Below are 16273 nucleotides of genomic sequence, written 5' to 3'. Positions count from 1 at the left end.
CAAATGGATGGCAGTGGAGCAGAAGTACAGAGAGAAACCAGCATTAGCTCAGACACTATTTTTCCCTATCAGCGTATCTTACTCTACCCAGATCTCAGAAAGAAATGTCATATCATAGAAACAAGTTTTCCTTTGCAAATTTCCCTATGATTCTAAGTCACACAGCAACAGCACAAGAGTAAATGAAGCAATCTGTTCTTACTGCATGCAGCTCTGGACCCCTTCTAATGCATCATACCAAGATGTCAGAAAACTCACACTCAGAATATAGGATTTGATCTCTCCATTAAAAACCTGTCTTTAGCAAGATGTTTGCCTTTTTTTTTTTTAATTAAAAAAACAGAGTGCTACCAGGAAAAAAATAGGCTTACTAGACCTGTGCAAAAATGAAGATGAATTTAATATTAAAGTCTTATCTTGAATGTCATAAAACACCCACAATCCTCAAAGGTTTGGTCACTTCCAATTAATAAAAGTTAAAGGCAATACTATAGGTGAAGGAAATGCAGACACCCACTACATGACCACAGAAATGCTTATTTGCTCAAAGTGCATTTTAAGCACACAGAAGGACTCCCAAAGGCAGGTCAGCCCAGGATGGCTGGCGGTGGAAATCACACATCTGTACTTAACCACTTGCTGCAAACCGCCTGGAGTGCACTCAGCTCCACAGACCCAACATACATGGAACCACACCACACATTGGCTCAGAGATAGCTCTTTCTTGTTCTGCCTTGGTCTGCTCAGAGTGAGAAGTCCCTTTCCCCCCGTGTCTATAGAGGCAGAGGGGAGTGATGTTAAGGAGGGAGAGGGCGGTTAGCAGACAGCCCCGTTCTGGTTTCTTTGCTCCCCATCTTCTTGGCTCTGGCTTTACCCTCCCAGGGCAGGTGAGACGCAAGTGGCAGCAAACTCTTACGCTGATCAGACACTGTGGCAGACACTTTCTGTGGTACCCAAGCAGATGGAGATGTACTAGTGCAGAGCTAAGGAGGCAGGAGGATCTCTGCGAGCACAGCCGAGTGGGGCACACACATTCTACATCATGTAATCTGGTCGCGGCTTTCCACCCATGCCTGTACAGACACCATTTTGGCTCAGGCTCCAGCACCTACCACTTGAAGTTTTTAATGCCGTCTTCAGACAAAGCATTCGAAGACTCACTGACAACAATAGGAAATAGAAACTTTCAAAGTGTGTTAAAACTGGAAGGCAGCAGATGAATGTGCAAAGTGACGAGAGCAAATTAGAAGGACATGCTTTTAAAGATACGTGCAGATCATATATTTCTAAGCAAGTTGTTCAATTGAAACTGAAAGATGCCTAATGTTTCAGCTAAATGTTTGTCACATAAACATCATAAAAACAGCACAAAAACATGCAAAGTTTTCTCAGGGGTTTCACAAGGTTTTCTGTAAACTTACAAGGCATCAGAGTTATTTTCAGAAAGCATTCACCCTTTTATGAAACGATCCGACAAAGAAAGGAAAGCAAACATACTTTATACAACTCCCTCTAGTAATTCTTCACAGTGGTTTTAATGGAGAAAAATCTCCAGTGGAGCACATATCTTTTGATGATACTATCCCCTAGCTAATCAATTCTAATGTACTTTATTAGTCTCCTTCCATAAGACACTAAGCAATAGATAGTCATTAAATCATCTTTCCAGACGGCAAATCCAAGACAAAAATAAAATGTAATCGTTCAGTGCATGAGACTGATTAAACGATGTTCAAATTTTCATACTGAAGAAATACTGCAATCATTCTTTGTTATCCAGTTCACTGTGCACCAGGCAAAAATTGTCCTGAATGACAGGTATTAGTGAATTAGTAAAATTCTCAGCATTGGCCAAATTATGCAGCTGTGCTCAGCACACAGCTCGTGTGTGAGCTAGTTGTTTTGCACTAATAGTAACTACATGGTAAAAGCCAGTATCATCTTAATAAAATGTGGTTCTCCTTTATTTGTCCTGGAGACGTACTGTGCAGTACCACCAGATCAACCAAAGCATAGCTACCAGCATAAAAATACTGCTTGTCAAGACAACTCCATTTACTCTGCTGCAGCTGGGCAGCATGCAGAGTTTAGCTTCCTACCTCCAAGAAAAGTTAAGTTGTTCTTACTGCAGACTATATCAACAACCGCATGTTCTTGATCCTATATATTGTTGACATTTACCAGAAGCTCTTTTGAGTTAAAGTGTAATTGATTTATAAGGCAGTCAGATTTGTTAGTGTTTTTGTAGGGTACCTACAAACACACACAATGAGAAAACAACGTCTTAAGCTGCTGATTGAGAGATGAAAAGGCAGCTGCAGTCCCCCACACTTCTCTCTGTTGACACTACCATTCTTTGGCTTGATTTTTCCTCTAACCAATAAAAAACCCCCAAGCTTTTATTTGCCAAGCAGAGTTTTCCTACAGTTGCCCACATAAAATGCCAGCAAGATCGTATAATTGTTCACATGGCCAATGTGTATACTAAGTGACAAGTACCAAGAAATACCAGAAAGTCAAGTTTAGCTTCTTGATAAAACACTGTTTCAATAGAAGCATGCAGTATTAACTTTAAAATCTCCCTCACAGACGTACCATTTAAGTATGCAGCACTTGAATATCATTTGGAATTCAATTTTCTATATATTGTGTCGTGTCTTATGCAAATTCCTTTTTGGTAGCTGACAAAATACTGAGTTACGTATTTACTATCTGATGTGTTTTAAAGAATGGAATCATCATCTGGTTTTGGCAGGTGCTTTGGGCTTGACAATATATTCCACAGGCAGCATTCAATCAGTTGTATTTAAAGTTGCCCAAGTTGCTAGGAGATATTCAGTCAATCAAACCACTTGCTTTCAAAAATATCTCTAACTCTCCAGTTATTAAAGAAGTACTTATCCCATAGTAATAATATATTATTACAATGCCATGGAGTAGGGGAGAAGCTGGGGGGTTGGTTTTTTTTTTAAATTTAAATCTTTCATCTTGTTTGAATTGCACTGATTTTATAACCTTACTTCCAAAGCAAGTTTCACCTCCATTAGAATGAATATAAATGAAGAATGGAAAAATAAAAGAAATCAGAGGGTTTTTCATTAATACTTCAGAAGCTGCTAGAGAACTCCTGAGCTATTCTTCAGGGTCCTGCAGAGGAGCTTCATTCAAGACTCCAGATTCTCAACTGTTCAATTACTTCTACAAATTATGTCCTATTGTCATTTACTCATCAGAGAGTCACAAGGAAATGAAATTAGTTCTGGTGCTGACTAATCCTAAATGGAAGTGGAAAGAACAAAGCGTAAAAAAAATATTGGTTCTATGATGAGGAAGAACTCTTTAGACACACAAAATAAAGTCAGAGCCTGAAAGGGGAAAAAAGCATAAACAGACAGAAGTGTCTACTTGGGACACTGGAAAATTAGTGAGTGAATATCCCTCAGGGAAACATTCTTTTTCCACTTGCAACTATGAGTAACCTGTATATTAATAAGCTGCTCTGATGAACCAGATTAGCTTCAGTATAGACTTGGTAGCTCTTTCTGCTGACGCCTTCAAATCAAGTATTTCCCTTCACGCATCTCAAAGCCACCCACTCAGAGAAAAAATTACACCAGAAACTTTGCACACCATTAAATATTAAGAAGCTTCAGAACAAAACTGCATTTCCCATTTTACTGCTCCTCACCTTTCCCCAGCAACTCCTTTCCATGGAAGAGGATAACTGTTCCAGGCAACAAGGTAATACAACAAGGATTATAGCAATTGTGCTCTGAATCTTTTCACAATGTCTAGAGGCACTTTTCTGTTCTGTATGTATTAGTCATTCACTGTTGAACTAGTCTAACACCAGTATTCTCCTTGGCTTACAACTGTACTAGGCTGTTGCACATCCTCACAGTGGGCAAAGCTGTGATTTTCTACTATGGGTTAGTTTCTGAGGTGTTTCTGCTGTATAACTGGTCTAGGGCTACATAACCTTGGATTCAAACTTCATAACGGGATTGTATTGGTTAGCTGGGAGGCATGCAGGGAAAGTTGGAGTGAACAAGCAGCTGTAAAACATAGCATCTTGCTGTTTCCTGTAAGTCAATACTGCCTGGGACATGAGTGTCACTTATCAACAATCACACGTGACAAAGCATATCCCATACTGGTTGCACAGAATTCCACCACTAAAGGAAAAAAATGAAGTGTTTTTCATTTAAAAAGGAAAAGCATATCTTTGGTCTTCTCAGAGAATGAGCTATGTCTACATAAAACCCTTACTACACCTGACATTAGTTGACAACCTTGTCAGTACACAGACTGAATGAGCAGGAGGTAAGTATCCAGCTTGTCTGTGCCTTTGAAAATTTCTCCAAGTAAAAAAGAGGAATAGGAAATATTACAGGTAACCACTGCATGAGAAGCAGCTCTTTTCACGTTAGAAACAAACACATGTATAAAGCCTGCCAAACAAGGTTAAACAGTTCATTTTATCCTCTTATATTATCACAACTATCACCATTCAATAAAATCTGCAGGTAGTATATACCAATTCCACAGTATTCAGATTGAAAAGGTGGTTGTTTCCAGTCATCCCCTACATCTGTTTTTAATTGAGAAATATCACAGATAAGCAGCCACACAGCACAGAAGTACACTGAGAAAGTAAATACAACAGTCCAATACAGCATCCTTCAAGCCTTTATAGTGTTTCAAGTTCACTGCATCTGCAAGCAGTAACATTCTCTGAGCATGAAGTGTTATCAGACTGCATTAGTCTGATTCAAAGCAGCAAAAAATATTTTTGCTCCTCTTCCAAGTTTACCCTCCTCAGATTTCACTGCCAGACACAAAGTGTTGATGCAGGCATCAACAGCTGAGCCAGTTTTTAAATACTAGCTCTTAGCAATAATTCAAATTATGTGAAAGATTCTTAATAATACCTTTAACAAGCAGAAGCACGATCCCCATGGAAACCAGAGACCGTTATCTAAAACAAATGCATTTGCCATGCAGTCACCCAAAAAAAAAAAGAATACTGCTCTTTGTCGGTTAACCCATGGAACCCAATCCATTAGCTGGGTATGACATTCATCTTACATTTTTGTTAACATTAATCAGCGCGTAATTGAATCAAAACAAAGTCCACACTCTAGCAAAATCCCCCTCCTCACAGCTTGCCTTCCTCTGCTTGCTGACTTCCCTCCCATGCAGAGCGGGGTTCTTGGGATCTCGGGATGCCGTGCTTCCCAGCAGAGAGCCGCTGCGTACCCCACCCATGCTCTGCACAGGGTTACAGGGAAGGAGCTGGCAGCCCTCTTTATAAAAAAACAAAGCAGGAAGCAGCAAAAAGGCTAGAAACTGGGCTTTAGCCATTAAAACCTTCCATTAAGAAAAATTAACTGAAAAAGTCACAGGTTCTGTCAACATGATGAACAGGAAAAACGTCCCTTGTTGAAACACCAGGATGATGACATTTCCCAACCTTCAAACTCTCTCTTTTTTATTGTTTTCTGAGGTTTTATTATTTTCTGAGGTTACTCTGAGGAAGGTGTTTTCCGCAGAACTTACTCTGTTAAAAGACAAACCTCACTCAAAAAGCGGTTCACTGGACACATTTTTGGCAACCCATGATAGCTAGCTATCAAACACCCTTCTTATGTAAATGTATGTTGTTTACTTATTCCTCTCCGGAGGGAACAGGATAAATGTTGGCTTTTATAGTCTGAAGAAATGCATAGCTTTATCACAGAATCACAGAATGGTTGAGGCTGGAAGGGACCTCTGAAGATCATCTGGATCAAACTCCTGCTCAAGCAGAGCCAAATTCTTGTAATTCTTTATAATTCTTGTATATTTTAGTTTAAAAAAGGATAGTCATCAGACTGACAAAATTGCCTTTATAGATGAAAAAAACCCATAAAACAAAAAAGTAAACTTCCTGAAACCAAATCAAACCTTTTTTTAACATTCTAGCTACCAACTTCAAAATTCAGTGATAAAATAACAATTGCACTCCAGTTAAAAAGAGTGGGCAATAACTTTAGTTGTTGTTTTAACATATTTCTTTCATTTTCAGTGTGTGCACATGTGCAACAAAATGGTTTATATCCAAGATGAAGTGTCTGCTGGAAGAGAACTACCTTGGAAGAAGGTTTGCTGTATACCGAACCTTTTTCTTCCTTCATAAAACAGGTGATCTCCTTAATTTTAAGATAATGTTTCTCACTCCTATTCTCAGAATTGTCATTCACATATTCCTACTTACATCATAAGTATTGATTTAGAAGTATAATTATGTAAGAGATTTATCAGCATGGAGCTCTGGTCACCAAACTCAGTTCAACTGAACTACATTGAGCACAAATTTGCCCAGTACACAGTAGTTACCTGCAGAGCGTTTCAGCATAGATGTAAATTACATTGAAGTCCTTTCATTTACAGTGTGATGCTTGTCTACATGGTTTCTGTTTCCAAGAAAGTGTACAGTTCCAAGGTAGAAAAGATTTTAGGGAAGGAGATAGTTCATAGCAGCTTAGTCTCAGAAAGGGAATATAAGATTTTCTTGCAGGAACAGGTAAGTCACTCACTTTTGTTGTGGTTTTGCCTAGGACTAGTCCAAGACCAACACCTGCCTACACAATCCACTGGCAGCAGCTACTGTGACTTGTTGTGAAGGTGGAGTAAAGTTAGAAAACATATGTGAAGAAACTGAAAATTGTTCTTACAGTAAGCATAACTTCTGTGAGATGAAGGTATTTATAATGTCAAAATCACTATGGGAAATTATCATTAATGTAATTCCATTTGTGACTTTTTTTACTGTTGTCCTTAGTATGTTATAAATTTATTGTCTGTAGGCTAATTCTAAAGTAACTGCATCATGCTAAAGGTCTTGGATACCCGCTTGTATTTCTTTCAGCTATACCTATCTGAAGGGAGATAAGAAAGTGCTGCACTGATAATTCTCCAATTCTTCATACCCAATGCCACTTTTTCCCACCTCACTTTTTGTACATACTGTCCCGTTAAATGGATAGAATTTCTGGGCAGGAACAATCATTTTCTCCCTTTCAATAAACTACAGTCCTTCAACAGCTGCCACGATCATTTCAGCCAATCAAGGAAATAACCAAACCCACTTATTTTGCTGAAGTACACTTGACTTGTCTGAATTCCTTGCCTCTATTTTAAAACCGATGTCCTCAAAGAAACTGAAACTCTTCAAGCTACTTGGAAGGAAAAACATTTAAAGAACGTTGCATCTGCAACTTCAGGACCCTGGATTGTTCCCATATCAGGAAAATATGACAAATGTATAGCACTACCTTTGAAACCTAACCTAGGAAATTAAAAACCTGAAAAAAGAATGTCCAGATTTACTACTCTAACCATAACAGGAATATAAATATTTTCAAAGTTATTAACTTTTTGAATCACAGTGCCTAGGGGACCAGCTTGTTTTACTTATTTCAAAAATATAACAATTTTTAAACCCAAGGACTTTACATGACCCCGATGAGAGCCCCCATGACATGGGGACCAATGCTTTTACCTCTTCTATAGAGGAAGGAAATAGATACAGAAGAGGTAAAAATATTGAATGTCCACATCATCAATGTATACATTAAATCATTAGCAGAAGTACTGGATCTTATATCTCCTTTGCCAACCAAGTATCACATTTAGTGAACCATCTGGCCTTTCTTACACCAGGCTTTGTGCCAGTCGCCCTCAGAGACCAAATCCGATGTTGTTACCGAAACACTACAAGGCCTGGGCAAGTGAAGCCCGTAATTTCTCTGAACAGCCAATCTGTCTGTTCTTCATCATCCTTGGTACAAGAGGAATAGCTTTTGTCCCTTTGTTTTATAAAGAACTCAGAAAAGGGCCATTTTGAACCTGTATGTCATGAAACAACTGAGGGGATGTGATAGTAGCATTTCTTACACAAGGTGATGTCAAGCAACACAGCAATTTACTTGAGCTCCCCTGACCGCGCACTGAATCTAATTGTAAATAGCAGTCTGAACACAGGGAGCAAGTACGTTTAAGACTTGTTTTTAAATAACAGTGCTATCTGCCAGTACCTCTTCGTTTGCAGAGAGCCTGTAGTAGCCACTTCTGTTGGTAGCCTCACTATGTACATCCAGACACATCTCTTCAGATGCTCCTTTTTTGTCTGACTTCACCCACATGCACCTGCAATTCATAGGCAGGCATGTTGGTGCTGTTAAGGAGATGTGGTCGCTAAGATGTGATTTTTCACATTGCAGATGCGGCTCAACTTCGCTTCATTTACAGGGCCAGCCCCAGTCCCTACTAGGTTCTTCCAGGAGAAACCTGCAGGACCCCTGTCCTCTCTGCATGACATGCCAAGGTCAGATCCAGGAGGAAACTGATGGCTTTGCACTTGTGAGGCTGTGGAAAAACTTAGGTCTTTTAAGAGCAACTCCAGCATTTGGTGTGGGCTGTAAGCTGCTCCAGCATCCACAGCAGACAGGAACAACCTTCCATCTTCCACTCTGGACCTGACAACCTCCTGTGCTGGTCAGAGTCTTACTCCCTCCTGCCTTCACCCTCATATGCATACAAAATGCTACTACATCAGAACGCAATGCGGACATGATCCAACAACATTGTGCTTATGCAAAATCATTTTTTCTGTATCTAATACTTTTCCAGCTGCCCACTCAAGATACTAAGACAAAACTTATAAAAGAAATTAGTTGCTGTGCCATATTGTAGTATAGTGGATATGTGAGATCTATACTGCCTAATAGTATACAACCAACTGGACAATTTGACTAAATTACTGGTTAGCTGATTTTCCCTGGCTTATTTATTGAGGAAAAAAGCAGAAATACACACAATTTAAAATGAATGATACTTAACAGAGGAGCACAATTTAAAAAGCCTGTGGTAATTACTAGTAGCTGGAAGACAGACTTTATATTTTCCTTGGTAATTGAGGCTATCTTGCACTCTTGATTAAAAAAAATAATTCCTACCCATTAGCATCAATTTTCATCCTCCGTTGCAGCTGAAATTACAGAGTTTGTAAGGCACCATAGTAACAGCTATTTCATAGAGCAGAAATTATTTTCTGGCCTACCCCACAGTCTTGTGACTTTTTTTTTTGCTTTATACAACTAAGAAAGGTCTGATGTCACTTCTGCATCAGTTTGACTGTGCTTCCCTTTCTCCAAAGTGCCAGGTTATCAGAAACAAAATTTTATTCTTTATATAGTTTTGCCATGCAGCTATTCACCAGGTCACCAGCTGGGTGTATTTGCTCTTCATTCTTTATACACAGATGTCTTCAGACAGAAATTACATATGCTTAATATGTCCTGCGCAGTGGGATTAATTTACGTTATATTTAGAAACAAGCTTTTTTGCCCTCCCTCCACAGCTGACTCTGCAATGAATGGTTCTCTCCACTCCTCCCAGCCCTGTGAATGGACTCAAACAATACTCGCTAGGAAGAAGAAAGTAGAGCTGAGGACTTTGACACACATGTCTGAAACACCACAAGTCATAAACTGAAAAAATCAGTATGACCCTAAATCAAATACTATCCAAAAAAAAAAAAATCACATGGACAAATATGCTGTCTAGTTACCAGAGTGAGGGATTTCACTGAAGAAATATGAATTTACAGAGCCAAATCAGATTTATTCCAACTTGCCAAAGGGAAGAGATGTGTTCCCATGGGATACTTCAGGGCAGGAGAGGTGCTTCGCTGTCAAGATCACGGTGACATTTCTGGCCTGACTGAATGCAAGAGGTGGGGTTTTGTTTTGTTTTGTTTTTCCTTAAAACATACAGAGCCCTGAAGTAAAATTTGAGATTTTGTTGATCAAGCATTTCACTTACAAAAACTATTTTTGATTGAGACTCTCCCCAAATTTCCTCTCTCTCATTTTTCTACAGTCCCCCATCTATAACAGAACTCCCCTATAGGACTTCGGTAGTGTCCACTCTCCAGTCTGCTTTCTTTTACTCTTTTAATAACTGAGTTCCTTTTTCTTTGCTCAAAGTCCTCCCAGCAAGAGACACTGCTGTTCCCAGGTCCGTTCTCTGCAAGACAGCATTGTTAAACCCACAATACCATTGAGCTTAGTGAAATGGGCTACAATCATTCGTCCTTCAAATGCCTTCACAGAAAACACTATGAAAAATTAATATTATTGCTTACCACTTCCCTTTTATTAAAAAAAGCCAGAAATTCAGCTTGATCCACATTTTGTACCTCCTCAGGAAGGCCAATGGGTAGTCTAATGAGGACTGATGACTCAAAATCCAGAGACATATGCAAGTGCCCAGGATTGACTGAAGTAAAGGGAACCCGATTCAGTTACACAAACTGAAGAAATAGTGAAATTTTTCTTGACCTCCGTTAAGAATAAGAAAAGTTTTAAAAATTCTAGGTCTGGACACCTTCTAGCAACAAAATAGTCTAGAGGGTAAGACAAGCTGTAAAACCATGTAACATTCACCCCAAATACACCCCTGATGTGTGGAAAGAATTTTTAAGTTTTCTTATAACCTTCCAAGAATCCAGATGACTGGCCTACTGGAAAAGGAAAATAACATGGTCATTTTTACTGTAAGTGTCCTTTTCTTCCCTAGTGTTAGAAATACAATTAGCCATCCATATTTGGACTTCATAAGTTGATGGGCACAGCAGAAGATACTCTACGCTGAAACCTGCCATAACACTGCCAAAACTTTGCCATGTTTCCTTGCACTAGTGTGGGCTTATGACCTAGCAGGAGTTGATGACACAAACTCCCTCACCAATCATCCATATGCAGTATAAAATTTTAAACTTGTGTTTTGCTGATAGATGCAGCTGAAGAGAATCTTTTGCTGATATATGGAATTTTGACGTCTATTCGCGTATTAAAATAAAACTGATTTCAATATGATTTTTCAATATGAAAAGAATTGATACAAAGCTGGAACAATGTAACCTAAAATTAGTTTCTAGTTTTATTTTCTGACACTAAAAAATTATTTCATTATCTTGCTACATATCTATAACCTGATAAGGTCTACCATGCATTAGCCATATGCATGTAAAAATTAAATGAACCTAAGACACGTTACATACAACCAACCCTATAAAAGACAGCAGCTGCCATAAGAAATGAGAGAAAATAACCATATATGCATATCCTACCTCTTCCACCAAAGAGGACTGCACACAGGTAGTGACTTGTTTGGTTGGGGTGAATCAGCAGTGGGTGTATCAAATCACTTACAGCTTGCTGTGTTTTCCTATACACATATACAAATACATGCTCATTAGCAAAGCTTTCCAGCATTTTGCATCTGTTCTCTGCATTCATCTTGTAAAAGCAACATTTCTCGTTGTGACGCAGGCAGTAAATCCACAAATGACGAAGATGTTAGTTGTTGTATCACTGACCTCTGCTTATTAAACATTCAACCCACCTATCCCTACAAACCAAGGCATGTATTATTTATATTTCAGCAGTTGTCTTTTGTATTTCTACATTTCTCACCCACTTCTTCCCTTTTGCTTTCCTACAGAAATTACTGTGTCACAATGGTTGGGAATGCTTGCGTGAAACATTTGTGTAATTGCTCCTCTCTTGGACTGAATCATCCACTGTCAGCAGGTGAAAATGCTTCAGATCTCCCTACACCATATGGAAACAAACAAACAGAAAATAAAAACAATCCAGCAACTTCTCTTGGCTCCTGCAGATGAAGTAGCAACAAAAATGTATGCCAAAAATCTATAGCAACTTCAGCTCTTCCATGAAGGAACTAAAAGGTGTCCATTTACAGATGAAACCCCTTTGGCTTTGTAACTCTATTGCCTGGATGCAAAGTTTTCAATTTTAAGTAACAGCTATGTAATTAGTCTTGTTACCTTAGAAAGAAACATAGACACATTTTGCACTCTTCAAGGTGAATATGAAAAGCAAGATTAAGTTTGCATATTTTACTAGTCCCTGGAAAATTGCTATTGCAAATCCAAAAGGTCTTCCAAGATAGCAGAGCCAAAGAAAAAGCTCTTTACAGGTGTTCAGCATACTTCAACTAGTGACCTAAATACATGAAAAATGTGTGGATCCTTTACTGAGGAATTTAGAGATTTGCCCGTAGAGATCTGCAACAGAAATACTGAGATCAGTCTGAATGAAACATGAATGGAAGCGAATGTGTGTGAAAGTATCACAAGAAACAATAAAGCAAGGGTTAAAAGAATGTCATGTATTGATAAAACAAGGACACCACTGACAGCAATAAAACCAGTAAACAGGGAGGAACGTGCTGTTTGCATCAAGATCAGGAAGCCTGTGCTCTGAAATGGCCACAGCAGAGATGACTTGTCAGTGGAGGACTCGTGCTGTAATACAGGAGAATGGCAAGGAGGTTGTAGTACAGCAGTACAGTCACTGCTCTCCTGCCTGTTCAGCACGAACACAGACTGCAGTTATGATTCCCAAAACGATGGAACAAAGACAAGGTGCAGCGACCTTGCCAAGGAATTACAGAGGGTAATTAAGAATCACAGTAAGCAGGATTCTGAGGCAGAAGATCCTCCTGCAGTAACTGTTGAATCCTAAGAAGTTTAAAAGACCTGTTCAAAAACCATTTCATTGTCATCTTCCCCATTCCACACAAGTAATTCAGACTGTTTGAACACACACATTGGTGCTTGTGAGCATGTGGGAGAGAATAAGGGCTGAAATCAGTGTTGTGTAAGAAATAAAATCGTATTTCCCCTTCATAAGGTTTCACATCGATTTTCGTTACACTAAATTATTGTAGAATTTAAGATACCAGTTTAAATTTAGTTTTGCTTTTTTATTTTGTTAAACAGGAACCTCCTTCTAAGTAATACTGGTATTACCCAACACCAATCCCAAAACATGTCAATGCCTTGCAATTTGGACATAATTCCCACTGATGGAGTTTGAATGAAGAAAAAAGGCTTAAATGATATTGAACTTCTACTCACAAGGTCTCAGTTGCATAGTCTCAGCAACTGCTCACATCTACACATGCCCAGAGCCCAGCACAGCTGGCAGGAATTAACCAGGGAGCAGAATCCAGGCTACAATTAAAGCATCCTAAAAGAAAAACTGGTCTTTGCTCCAAGGGCACCACACTATTATGTTACTAGGGCTTTTTAATTTCACAATACCCAATTTTACAGTTCTTTTGTCTGTTTCTCACCTCATGTAGCTGCTCTTTTCCAGCTACACCACTCAGTAGGATAAAATATATTATTCCTCCTCAGAAACCTTTACCTTCCTTATATCCTTAGACCGCAGTAACAATACTGCATCAGATAGAGGCAGTCCAAACCCGTTCTGCATCTTTTCCGGTCTTAGTCAATTTGAGCTGTTGCACATTAAAAACTAAATTGTTCCTTACTGAATTGTTTTTGCTAACTTTCAGAAGAAAACTTTAAGAAGCTATCAGAAGATGTAGCTTTTTTTAATGACACATTATTATTTTTTATATGGACAAAATTTTAATTGCTTCAAAACGTATCTTTTTTATTTATTTGTGAGGAAGATTATTTGAATTTTTAGATAGCTTTTATTTCACTGATTATACTCATTTGTATCAGCAATGACCGCAAAAACAATTTAATAAATACATTCGCAAATACAAACACAAAATCTTTCCACAACTAAAAGCCCCACAGTTGCATTGTTGGATTTGGAACATATTTGGGTTGTTTTATTAGGATAAGTAACTAGACATAAAACTAGTGTTGGAAACAAGCAAATCTCATCAAAAATATATGATAAATGAATTGCGGAAGGAAAAAAAACCAGGATTGTTTAAAAAAGCCCAAAAAACAGTATTGTACATGGTGCACAATGTCATGTAACAGAAAAACTACTCACAAGTAAGTTACCAAACCGTCATTAAAGTTCCAAAAGCAAACAATCACTGTGCTTACACTAAGAATAAACTATAAAAGAATATCAAATACAAACTGATGAATATGTATATGAGTTGTTTTTCTTGTGTCAATTCAATCTGGGTAGGTCATTTTATTAAAAAACAAATTAAGAGAAAGACGTTACAGAAATTCTTTTTTTCTAAGAGACGTTGTAATACGCCGTTCAGGTGTTAAAGTGCCAATGCAAGCATAAGTAATGCTTAACGAGGAGGCACTCAAATAACAGCACAATCTACTGTCAGAGGTTACCTCAACACCTTCTGATTTTCCATTGGGAGGCAACTCATCGACAGTAACCGTTTTAAACAGTTTGCTACCAGATGTGTCCTGGGGAAAACTACATTAGAATCACTCTGTAAGCTTTAAGGACAAGTTCAATGTAAGCAAACACAGGGCTTCACAGTGATGGTCATTTTAGATTGCATAATTGTAATAACACCTCTTTCCTATTTTGTAAATGGTATAAATACAGCAGGAAAAATAGCCACTTGTGTTCCAAAATGTCTTCATTAAGATGTCTTCATTTTAGCAAACTAGCACATGGACTTCTTTCAGATTCTGTTGTGGTGATCCCATTTTCTTTTTTTTTTTTTTTTTTTTAAGATAATTATTACTGACAGACTGCAACACTCCAGTGCTCTCCTAAAAAAAGAAAAATACTCAGCACAGGGAGCTATATTACAACCCTCTGCCCTGTCCTGCCAACGCACTCCTATGTACGGAGAAACCTGTGGATGCGCCATATCCATGATCCATTTGGATCTTTATGCTAACACTGTTAAGAGTGCCAAAGACTATGATGCTGCTTTAAAAGCTTTGATTTATGAGAAGTGTCTTCAGAAGAAGACTCTTTTCAAAAGCACAGTAGAAGAAGACTTCATCAGTAAAGTAACAAACTTGGAATTAAAACAGTAGATGTTCTAGATTGAAAGTAAAGAAAGAAAAAAACAAAAAGCACACGGCATTTTACTGAGAGTCTACAATTGCCTCTGGAGCCTACTCCATAAAAATTTAACTTCAAAAATAAGCACTATAACGATGCAAAAAAAACCCCATTACCTAGAACTCAAAGACACGTTGTTAAACCCTGACTCATTCTACCATTGCTTGTGTGAGTAGCTCAACAGACCATAGCAGAACCTGCACACTGAGGAGACCGAGGGTGTCTCACCTGTATCCTAAAGCAGAATTTACATGACATAGTACTTCCCTGATTCCTATACCATTATTTTTAGTAGAGATTATTCATTTTTTGTTCATGTCTCAGTGTTCCAACAGCAAATAAATCGAAAACTTCTGGTATTTCAAGGATGGAAAAGTTAATTTACCATTTCAAGCTTGATTGGTAAAATATGCTAATAGAGAGATGTAAGTGACAACTACGATGGTTAGATAAATTTTTCATAAAGCATCTAGTGTATACATAAATGCAAAAAACATTAATGCAATATTAATGTTTGGGTTGTATATAGATTAATAATTACTGATATTTAATTGCTATTTAATAGCCTACTTATAAGTCTTAATCTGGCAGTACAGAGCAGCAAATATTGCCAGTATGTCAATAGCCTTTTCTGAGTTTAAATAGTTAAACTAAACAATGCATCAATTATTTTGTATCTAATTTGCAACATGTCTGGGTTTGTTTTTTTTTAAAAAAGAAAAGCAACTCTCTTCCAGGCCAAATACTTGGCCAGTGATTTCTGCCACATGGCTCATTACAGTATTAATGGCAGTCATGTAGCTTTATCCTCTGTAATGTTTTGAAACCACATACCACAGATGTGCCTGCTAGCGTACAGAGAACTCCCTTACAAACGTCAGTGGAAGGCACTACTCTCTCAAGGCCGTACGTTTTTAATGTGACCTGATAATGATACTCTGCAAAGAAAATGGAAATTAAAAATAAATTTTATAATGCCATACACTAAGAGAATTGAGGAATGACCCAAAGGACTATTTCCATTCCTTGGAAATGAGCAGACTTAATTGGGAAGTATTTTTATATATCCTTTTTTTTGTCATTCCACTGATCCCAGGCTGCCTGATTTATGAATTAGTTGTAAAATATTTCATAACTAGCTTTCCTTTGCTGAGATGATGGAATCTCTGTAGGACATGCAAGGAGACTTACATTATAAATAAACCTACTTCGAAAAGCTAAAACCAAAACAAAATGCAAAACTGAGACCTGAAGCCACTTGTCATCCTTCAAGCAGGCCACTGTCAATGAATTTGGCTGTCCCAATACTTATTTAGATGAACATGATCATAAAGCTACCTTAGTGCCTTCTCAACCCTGCTAAGATTGTGACACAAGCA

At 38.1% G+C, this 16273-nt stretch overlaps 1 protein-coding gene across 5 annotated transcripts in view; it reads right to left on the bottom strand.

Annotated features, from left to right (window-relative positions):
• The window catches only part of GPR176 (G protein-coupled receptor 176), a 45998-nt gene that overhangs the window by 5690 nt on the left and 24035 nt on the right, over positions 1–16273 (bottom strand). The window lies entirely within an intron of this gene.

The sequence above is a fragment of the Mycteria americana genome, chromosome 5, assembly GCF_035582795.1.
Source record: "Mycteria americana isolate JAX WOST 10 ecotype Jacksonville Zoo and Gardens chromosome 5, USCA_MyAme_1.0, whole genome shotgun sequence".
Classification (NCBI taxonomy): domain Eukaryota; kingdom Metazoa; phylum Chordata; class Aves; order Ciconiiformes; family Ciconiidae; genus Mycteria; species Mycteria americana.
This window is presented reverse-complemented; position numbering and strand designations above follow the sequence as displayed.